Source organism: Triticum dicoccoides, chromosome 4B, assembly GCF_002162155.2.
Source record: "Triticum dicoccoides isolate Atlit2015 ecotype Zavitan chromosome 4B, WEW_v2.0, whole genome shotgun sequence".
Classification (NCBI taxonomy): domain Eukaryota; kingdom Viridiplantae; phylum Streptophyta; class Magnoliopsida; order Poales; family Poaceae; genus Triticum; species Triticum dicoccoides.
The window spans coordinates 332,062,717-332,072,604 of NC_041387.1; the positions used below are offsets into that span (position 1 = coordinate 332,062,717).

Below are 9,888 nucleotides of genomic sequence, written 5' to 3' on the forward strand. Positions count from 1 at the left end.
ACGGGCGCCGTCGTCGAGGTCGCGAGCGGGGCGGGATCGGGGCGATCCCGATTCAGATCGAGGAGGAGCGGGCGACGTGGGGATCGAGTGAGTGGGGGTGTGGGGATTTAGGGTTTCGGTCGAGGGGGGTTATGGGGAGTGGGGTGGGCCGGCCTGGTGGCCCAGAGGCCAGCGAGGCCGAAGCCCAATGGGGGAGGGGGTTTGCTCTCTCTTTTTGGTTAGTTTGTTTTCTGTTTTTTTTGTATTTTCTTTCTTTTATTTTTTTACTCTTTATTTATTTTTCCTTTCTGTTTTATTTCTAGTTTCTCTTTCATTTAGTTTTTATCTAATATTAAAATGATCCCGAATTTAGTAATACATTAAAACCCACTATAACAATAGGTCTTACCCCAAAACAAATTAGTTTAGTATTTTGTTAATTATAAAAGCATTTAAATATTGGTTTTTGCTACTGTTTTATTCACCTAAGGGCATTTAAACATTTTATAAAAGTGTGGTTTCTCCACCATAATTACCTATGCATTAGTTGGATCACTCCGAATATTTTAGTGTTAATATTTGAAAACTTTTATTGTTTCATTGATTTTTTTGAATTTGAATTCGAATCGGTTCCGAACTAACGCGAGATTAGCAACAGTAACCGTGGTGACGTGGCATCATTAACGGAGGTTTACTGTAGCTTAATTACCCGGGCGTCACAATTATGATGCTTGTATGACTTATTTATGTTTTAGAGTTGTGTTGTGGTATCTTCCCGTGAGTCCCTGATCTTGATCGTACACGTTTGCGTGCATGATTAGTGTACGATTAAATCGGGGGCGTCACAAGCACACTGTCGTTTGCATTCATTATTATTGGTTTATATTGGGTATGACTTGACTGGATCTCTTTTACCATGAATTACAATGTTTAGTCAGTCCTTGATCTTTAAAGGTGCTCTACATTTGTGTTTTGTGGTCTCAGAAAGGGCTAGCGAGATACCATTTTGTTATATCATGTTATGATTATTTTGGGAAAGTGTTGTCATCCGAGTTTTGCTATGATAGATCGCTAGCTGATTATGCTATTGATATGAGTAATTGTGAGACCTACGTGTCATTGTGAGTATGGTTAGTTCATAATAATTGGTGAGACTTGAATGCTGGCTTTTCATGTTTACAACAACAAGAGCAAACAGAGTTTGTAAACGTTTTTCTTTTTCTCTTTCAGTTTGTCAACTGAATTGCTTGAGGACAAGCAAGGGTTTAAGCTTGGGGCAGTTGATACGTCTCCATCGTATCTACTTTTCCAAACACTTTTGCCCTTGTTTTGGACTCTAACTTGTATGATTTGAATGGAACTAACACGGACTGACGCTGTTTTCAGCAGAACTGCCATGGTGTTGTTTTTTGTGAAGAAAATAAACATTCTCGGAATATCCTGAAACTCCACGGAACACCTTAGAAAAAATAAAGAAAATCCTCGCAAAAGATGAAGACCAGGGGCCCCACACCCTGCTCACGAGGGTGGGGGGCGCGCGCCCCCCCGGGCACGCCCCCTACCTCGTGGGCCCCCTGGTGGGCCTCCGACGCCAACTCCAACTCCATATATTGGCTTTCGGGGAGAAAAAAAACCAGAGAGAAAAAATCATCGCGTTTTACGATACGGAGCCGCCGCCAAGCCCTAATCTCTCTCGGGAGGGCTGATCTGGAGTCTGTTCGGGGCTCCGGAGAGGGGGATTCGTAGCCGTCGTCATCATCAACCATCCTCCATCACCAATTTCATGATGCTCACCACCGTGCGTGAGTAATTGCATCGTAGGCTTGCTGGACGGTGATGGGTTGGATGAGATTTATCATGTAATCGAGTTAGTTTTGTTAGGGTTTGATCCCTAGTATCCATTATGTTCCGAGATTGATGTTTCTATGACTTTGCTATGCTTAATGCTTGTCACTAGGGCCGGAGTGCCATGATTTCAGATCTGGACCTATTATGTTTTCATGAATATATGTGTGTTCTAGATCCTATCTTGCAAGTCTATAGTCACCTACTATGTGTTATGATCCAGCAACCCCGAAGTGACAATAATCGGGACCACTCCCGGTGATGACCATAGTTTGAGGAGTTCATGTATTCACTATGTGCTAATGCTTTGTTCCGGTTCTCTATTAAAAGAAGGCCTTAATATCCCTTAGTTTCCAATAGGCCCCGCTGCCACGGGAGGGTAGGACAAAAGATGGCATGCAAGTTCTTTTCCATAAGCACGTATGCCTATATACAGAATACATGCCTACATTACATTGATGAACTGGAGCTAGTTCTGTGTCACCCTATGTTATGACTGCTACATGATGAACCACATCCGGCATAATTATCCATCGCTAATCCGGTGCCTACGAGTTTTCCATATACTGGTTTACACTTATTTACTTTTCCGTTGCTACTGTTACAATCACTACAAAATACCAAAAACATTACTTTTACTGTCTTTACTTTTGTTACCGTTACCACCACTATCATATTACTTTGCTACTAAACACTTTACTGCAGATACTAAGTTTCCAGTTGTGGTTGAATTGAAAACTCAGCTGCTAATACTTGAGAATATTCTTTGGCTCCCCTTGTGTCGAATCAATAAATTTGGGTTGAATACTCTACCCTCGAAAACTATTGCGATCCCCTATACTTGTGGGTTATCACGCGCACAGAAAGCCGCAGGGCAGCGGCGAGTCCAGGAACGCGGGGCTGGGCGCAGCCGAACAAGACCAGCGGCGCGCGGGCACGCAGAGCTCCGAGCAGGATGGAAAACGCGGCCTACGATGATGGATCGAAGGGGAAAATGGGGGGAATCGGCACGGCTCACCGAGAGGGAGGTCAGGGACATGCTTGTGACGATCGGGGTGGCGCGGTGGTGTAGATTGACGGCGAGGGCTGGCCAATGGTCTTGGAAACAACGAGGCGGCTGCGACGATGGCGTTTGGTTGAGGTCGGACACTGGCATTGAGGAAAGCAACGGCGTAGGAGGGTGGGAGAGGGAGAAGCGGGCGGCGTTAGGGCGAGCAGGGAGGGCTCGGCGCAGGTATATAGGGCAGGGGAGCCGGGGATGCTCGACGTGTAGCGTCGACCATGCAGATGGTGCCATGGCTGCCCTAGCTGCTCCTGTAGCTGGTAGGAGAGGATTGGGGCTGGGTTGGGCCAAAACTATTACCTTAAGGCCTAGAGGCATAGTGATATGTTTTCCTTTTTTAATTTACTTTACTATTTTGCTTTTTCTCCTGTTTTGCATTATTTTGAGCTACTAAACGATTTTTGTAAAAGATGAAACTTGACACATAATTACTTGGCAATATATTGATTTGGCTCTAAAAGGTTGAGGCTAGTTGGAATCCATTTAAATTTCGTTTAAATAGAGAAGGGGTTAAATGTTGCTGTTTTGACACTGTTTTAAAAAGGTTAGGGGAAATTAAATAGTTCAAATAAAATTGTTTTCTACATGACAATTACTTAGTAATTATATTCAACCTAACCAACAATTTTGTTTTAATGTTTGAAGAAATAATAAATTTGACCTGAGAGTTGATCAAGTGACAAATAAGCTTGCCCAATCATGATGACACGGCATCATTAGAGAGGAGATCATTGTAGTATGACACCAGGGGTGTTACACACTGGCTCCCTTCTAGTGGGTGTACGAGCCACTCAGGTGGCATCCTCCTAGGAGTGAAGGATGCCACCTTTGAGGTAGGAAGCATGGACCGGGGCAAGTTCTTCGTTAGCATGGAGGTGTTCGAGCAGGTTCTAAATTTCAAATGGGAAATCATTGCGGTTTATGGCCCTGCCGATCACCACCTCTCTGAGGCCTTCCTCGCTGAGCTCCGTAGGAAGGTAGCTTACGCCCAGCTATCGGTGGTAGTGGGCGGCGATTTCAACCTCATCAGTATGGAAGAAGACAAGAGCAACAATTTAGTGAACTTTCGTCGGATGCAAATGTTAAATGATTGCATTGCTGACATGGGGATGCATGAGCTCGATCGAGTCGGGGCCAGGTTCACTTGGACAAACCGCCAAGTTGATCCGACTTGCTCAGTCCTTGATTGGGTTTTCGCCTCCCCTGAGTGGGACATTCATTGCCCCCTAGCGTTGCTCCGGGCGATTACGTGGATTGGTTCAGACCACGTCCCCCTACTGCTTTCTTCGGAGAATGGGCGCCCACCCCTGCCGCCCCGCTTCCGCTTCGAAACCTTCTGGCTACGCCAGCCTGCATTTACTGCCGTGGTGGTTTCCAGGTGGCGCGAGGCGCGTGATGCCCCCCACCGTGCCCTCTCAACCATTGATTCATGGCATTTTTGTGCCAAGCGGTCACGGCAATTCATGAAAGGGTGGAGTGCCAACGTGGGCCGGGACATTCGTGAGCGGAAGAAAGCCCTCCTTGAGGGCATCCAGGACCTCGACCTACGGGATGATGCCGCTGGATTAACGGCTGACGAATGAATGCTTAGGTACGACCTGGAAGATCAGCTCACCGTCATCTACAATGACGAGGAGGCATACTAGCGCTTGCGAGGTACGCAGAATTGGGTCCTCAAGGGGGACTCCAATACTGCCTACTTCTAGGCCATCGCTAACGGCCGCAGACGCTGTAACTCCATCCCCCTCCTGTGGGACGGAGCGACCCTCCTGCAGCGGCCGGAGGACATCCGGGCCCATGTATAGGGCTTTTACAGAGACCTATTCTCTGCCTCCCCTCGGGGAGGTCTTGCCTTAGTGCAAGACATTTGGCCTGCCCACTGCTGCGTCACGCCTATGGATAACGCGACTCTCACGGCCCCGTTCTCTGAGGCTGAAGTATGGGCGGCAATTAAGGCCATGAACCCATCCTCGGCTCTCGGCCCGGATGGCCTCCCACTCAAGTTCCTCTAGACTTTCTGGGTGGTGATCAAACCTAAGGTGATGGCCCTATTTGACGAGTTCTTTATTGGGTCCATTGACCTCGCTCGACTGAACTATGGGTTAATCACTCTCATCCCCAAGGTGGCTGGGGCGTCAGACATCCGGCAATTCCGCCCGATAACAGTGATTAATGTCATCTTCCGCATCCTCGCTAAGGGGTACGCCATTAGGGCGGCCCCTATCGCCGACCGGATCACCCACCTGGACCAGTCGGCCTTCATCCAGGGCCGATATATCCTTGATGGAGTCTTGGTGTTCGACGAAGCGCTCCATGAGGTGCACCCCGAACACCTCAGGGCAGTCTTCTTGAAACTGGATTTCCATAATGCTTATGACACAGTCAGTTGCGCCTTCCTTCGGGATTTACTCCTCCGAGGGCTTCGACAACCGGTGGGTGACCAGGGTGACGCAGATAGTTTCCTCGGGTCGCACCACGGTGAACATTAATGGGGAGATCGGCCCGTTCTTCCCCACATTTTGTGGGGTGCGTCAGGGCAACCCTTCTCCCCGTTCTTGTTTAACATGGTGGTCGATGCTCTGGCGGCCATCCTGGATAAGGCCAAGGCAGCAGGCCACATTAAGGGGATAATACCGCATCTGGTTGGTGGGAACGGAATTTCCCTGCTCTAATATGCAGATGACACCATTATCATGGTGGAGGGTTCGAAGAGTGATATCTACAACCTCAAGTTCCTCCTGTTGTGCTTTCAGCAAATGTCCGGCCTTAAGATCAACTTCGACAAGAGTGAGGTGATGGTCTTGGGCTACACCCAAGACGAGTGCCAGAGCATTGCGGATCGACTTAACTGCCAGCTCGGGTGGTTCCCCACCACATATCTGGGGATCCCCATTAGCGACTCCAGGCTTACGGTGGCCGAGCTGCGCCCCACGGTGGGAAAGCTTCAGCACCGGATCGAGCCCTGGCAGGGTAGGTGGCTTTCGAAAGCGGCCCGTACGGTGCTCATTAACTCGTCCCTCTCCAGCCTGCTATTATTCATCATGAACTTCTACAGCCTTCCCGAGACCCTCCATCATGAGATTGCCACCATTCAGGGGCGGTTCTTGTGGGCAGCCATGGGGGATAAGCAGAAGTACCACAGGTTAGGTGGTCTGAGATCTGCAAACCTCGCGACCAGGGCAGACTGGGTATCATGTCCTCCAAATGCATGAACATTGCCCTTCTGACTAAGTGGCTATGGCGGATTTGCTAATGGTGATGGTGGCCTGTAGCTCCGGATCATTCAGCAGAAATACCTTCGCGGCCAGCCTCTCGCCTTCTGCCAGCGATCTGTGGGCTCCCAGTTCTCGCAGTCCATCATTCAGCTCCTCCCTGTCCTTCGGATCGGGACCTCGATCGAGATTGGCTCCAGCACCGCCACGCTGTTCTGGTTTGATAGGTGGGCTGGAGACACGCCCCTTGCGGCCCGCTTTCCGGACTTTTTCTCCATCGCGGTTGCACCACAGATCTCCGTGGCCGCCGCCCTTATTGACTTAGAGCAACTAACACTCTGGAGACCTTTTGGCCCGGCTGAGAACCCGGACTGGCAGGAGCTTCTCGACTGTATTGCAGTCCACGAGCCTGATCTCACGATAGATGATGACCGCGCCAGATGGCGTTTAGAGCCTTCTGGTAATTCTCCACCAAATCCCTATACCTGGCCATTGCTCCATTGATTGGCCATGAGGCGGTCTCCTCCATTTGGGAGATCCGCCTCCCCCTGAAAATTAGGATCTTCTTGTGGCAATGGATTCGCGGACGCCTCCCATCTGGCTTTGAGGTTCTGAAATGCAATGGCCCTGGGGATGGGTGCTGCCCGCTCTGTGGGTCTGAAGAAGATTTGAACCATATCTTGTTCACCTGTGTGTACGCGCAGTTCCTTTGGAGCTGTTTCCGCGAGATTGTGGGTGGAAGCTGAGGCCATAACAACTTCCCCACTCTCTTTGCCGAACTCCAGGTGATCCCACCCGCGTTGCGCCACAGTAGGTAGCTGACCATTGGGGTCCTTGCCTGGATGTTGTGGACTGTTAGGAATAAACTTGTGATTCAGCATATCCCTCTTCGTCGTGCTACTGACGCTTTGTTCAAATGGTCTGGCTACTTGCAGCTTTGGCGGCCACTTAGCCGTCCCAAGGAGAGAGACACCATCACCTCCATCATCACCCAGCTCCGCGTGATGGCTCTCCGGTTGGCGCCGCCGCTTCCCCCACCACCTCTGGAACCAGATTAGATCGTCATGTCGTCGCCTCCGCCACCGCCGTCTTGGGTCATTTTCTCGTGCTTTTGTGTTGGGCTTGTTGTGTTGTGCCCACAGCGGAACTTGGGGTTGTTTGTGTCTGTCTGTGCGTGTGAGTGTTGGACTTGACTTGTGGTGGCGTTGTGTGTTGGTGTGTGGTGTGTTCTGTTGTTACCTTGGTACTTTGTGCTTGGTGGTTGCTTTATTTTAAAGCGGGGCGAAAGCCTTTTTCAGTAAAAAAGTAATGTGTTGCAAACACAAATGTGTCAAAACTCACAAGTCTCACTTACCTCCCTACACTCTTGGCCCTGAATTTACAAGCTGGAAGGCCTAGAAGATGGTCTACGCGCCTAGCTCCTGCCCCGCCATTCCTTCCTTTATCACCTTATCGAAGAAGTGCTCGAGCATGTCTGTGCCATAGCTCGGCGTCTTCTCGTCGCTGTACTCCCCGGTCTCGGGATCGAGCACTAGCATGCTCTCCGACGCAATAGTACCTACCAATTTTGCCGAACTCGGCGGCATCCTCCAGCCCCGGGAACACCTTGGCCAATCCATCGAGCACCTAGATGACACCATCCATGATCTAAATGGGCACCTTGATGAACCTGGGTTCGCGCCCGAGCAGCCGGAACAACATCTCCCCTTGCTCCAGCGGCGTGAGGGCCTTCCCCGGCCCACCAATTGGAAGAACCTTATTAGCCTTTTCCTGGTCAAAGATGCAATCCGCGGTGAAGGAGGCGAGATCCTCCTCGCTGATAGGATTGCAAGCACAGAGCTTGCCGTCACCAAACATGACGTAGGGATTGCCTTCTTGACGGTTTCGACCTGGCAGCCGAGGCTCTTGAAGAAGGTGGTGGGGTGGATGACGCTGTAGGTGAAGGCCGGGTCCCAGGCCGCCTCGGCGGCAAACTCGTCCTCGAATGTGAGATTGGCTCGCTGGAACTCGAGGAGCGGCTTCTAGAGGCAGACGACGGAGAGGAGGATGAAGTGGGCGGCGCCGAGGCTGCGCGCGGCCTGGAGGGTGTGGAGCGTGGCGCGGCAGTCAACGCGCCATGAGTCCTGCACCCCACCGCTGCGGCTGGCGAGGCAACAGATCGCGGCGTGTACGGGACCGTATCGCGACAGGTCTGCGAGGAGGGCGCCCGGGTCGGTTACATCTGACAAGATGACGCTGGCTGGGGCGAGGTCGAAGACAACCTCCTCAGGGGGGTTTTTGCCGCGGACGCCGCTACGGGGGCGGGCGACGGCGACAACATGGTGGCCGCGGCGGAGCAGCTCGTAGACGATGAAGCGACCGAGGTTGCCAGTGGCGCCGATGACGAGGACGGTGGTCTCGGAGGGGGCCAGGGAGCGGAAAGGCTGGGCCGTGGCCGGGGAGGGCGACGTCGCAGAGGAGGCGAGGATATATTCCCCGCGGCGGAAGCCTTGGCGGTTGTGAGGGGAAAGGATAGGAAGTGCGGTGTGGGGCAGGGAGCGGCAGGGAGGCAGAGGCGATGGTCGTGCTCTTGTGGAAGCGGGAGGAGAGGAGAAGGGCGGCCATCGTGCTCGACAAAAATGCTCTATCGAGTATTGAGACGGCGAACGTTTGTGGTCGTGGCGGGGGAGGCAATCCGGGCGTTTCCTCGCTTCGGGTTATTTTTTATTTTTGTTTTGTTTTGTTTTGTTTTGTTTTTGTACCGGCAAACATGCACACTGGGGTAAGTTTAATCTTCGCCCATGGGCCGTCATTGGTCTTCAGTCCATCCATCCTCTCTAGAAGCTCGGCTCCGCATTTCTTCAAAAACAATCTCAAAAAAAGAAAAAGGAAGCTCGGCTCCGCAACCGGGAAACCCTAGCCTCAAATTTTTTTCTTTCTTTCTACGCATCTGGTTCTGTCCCATTGACGTGTTGTTGCCGTAATTTCTTATTGGGCATCCGATCCTTCTGGTGCTATCCAGTACTATCATCTTAGTTCCTGTGTTTCCTCGTTCATCCCCTCGAGTCTCATGGGATTCGTGTTCATACCGATTCGTCATTCTTTCTGCCCCCCTTTTGCACAATTCTTGATTTTTCTTCTCGTCTGGATGGAGGTTTTGGTTTTGTCAGAATTGGGGCATTGCGGACCCAAAGAAAGGTTCAAACTCTAGGGTGTGCACGAAGTGCTTCGCTACGCTACTGCTTGCCGCTCACTATCACACAACGATGCTCCATCGTGCTCGAGCGAGAAGGGAGAGGGATGGGACACGGAGATTTACCCAGCTGCTACATCTTGAACATGCATTGGTTTTCCCTTGAAGAGGAAAGGGTGATGCACAAAGTAGCGTTAGTATTTCCCTCAGTTTTTGAGAACCAAGGTATCAATCCAGTAGGTGGCTCCTGAAAAGTCCCACGCACCTACACAAACAAACAAGAACCTCGCAACCAACGCGATAAAGGGGTTATCAATCCCTTCACGGAAACTTGCAAAAGTGAGATCTAATAGAGATAATAAGATAAGATAAATATTTTTGGTATTTTTATGATATAGATTGGAAAGTAAAAGATGCAAATAAAAGTAGATGGAAAACTAATATGATAAAAGATAGACCGGGGGCCATAGTTATGAGATTATCTAGGCATGATCATGTATATAGGCATCACGTCCACAACAAGTAGATCGAAATGATTCTGCATCTACTACTATTACTCCACACATCGGCCGACTCCTGCCTGCATCTAGAGTATTCAGTTCAAGAAGAACAGAGTA

At 50.5% G+C, this 9,888-nt stretch overlaps 1 pseudogene; it reads right to left on the reverse strand.

Moving 5' to 3' along the window:
* Nucleotides 1-7,493: 7,493 nt before the first annotated feature.
* Nucleotides 7,494-8,703, reverse strand: LOC119293606 (annotated as a pseudogene).
* Between the last annotated feature and the right edge of the window lie 1,185 nt (nucleotides 8,704-9,888).